Genomic DNA, 1059 nt, shown 5'->3' with positions numbered 1-1059 from the left:
CTTCTTTTATAATAAAAGCTCTCAACTAATTGTGTAAAGAAATAATGTACTTGAACATAATAAAGTTCATATATGTAAGGTCCGTGATTAACATCATCCCAATAATGAAAGTTTGAGAGCTTTTCATCTAAATCATGAAAAAGTGAAAGATGCACATCTTCATCACTCTAATTCAACACAGTATTGGAAGTCCTAGCCAGAGCAGTTCACTGAGAAAAAGAAATAAAGGCACCAAAATCAGAAAGTTAAAGTAAATTTTTTTTCTGTTTGGAGGTAACATAATTTTATGTATGAAAATCTTAAAGACTCAACCAAGAAATTCTTAGCATAAATTAATTCAGTAAAGCTGTTGGGTGCAAAATCAACAACTTAAATAAGTCAATTTTATTTCTTTGCACTAACACCAAAATATATGAAAAAGGTATTTAAAAAACCAATTTTATTTATAATACCATCAAGAAAATACTTAGGAATAAATTCAAGCAAAGTGGGGAGTCTATACACTATAAACTATAAGAAAAATTTGAAGAAGACACAAACAAATGGAAACATATCCCATAATGATGGATCAGTGAGTCGATATTAAAATGTCAATACTTATCCAAAGCCATCTATATATTCAATGCAATCACTATGAAAATTCCAATAGCATTTTTCACAGAAATAGAAAAAATATCTCACAATTTGTATGGGGATCACAAAAGATGCTGAATATTCAAAGCAATCTTGAGAAAAAATAACATAGCTGGAAGCAACGGAAATCATTTTTTGATTTTACACAATCTTACAAATCCATGCTAATCAAAACTAGATGGTACAGATATAAAAATAAACATATACAACAATGGAACAGAATTGAGAACCAAGATACAGACTCATGCATATATGGTCCAGCAATATTTGACAAAGGAGCCAAGAATGCTTGATGAGAAAAGGATTGTCTCTTCAAGAAACAGTATTTGAACTAGGATATTCACACACAATTAAATAAAATTGGACACCTATCTTACACCACTCACAAAAATTAACTGGAAATGGATGAAATAATTTAATGGAACA

The sequence above is a fragment of the Equus quagga genome, unplaced genomic scaffold, assembly GCF_021613505.1.
Source record: "Equus quagga isolate Etosha38 unplaced genomic scaffold, UCLA_HA_Equagga_1.0 HiC_scaffold_74820_RagTag, whole genome shotgun sequence".
In the NCBI taxonomy this organism is placed as follows: Eukaryota; Metazoa; Chordata; class Mammalia; order Perissodactyla; family Equidae; genus Equus; species Equus quagga.
This window is presented reverse-complemented; position numbering follows the sequence as displayed.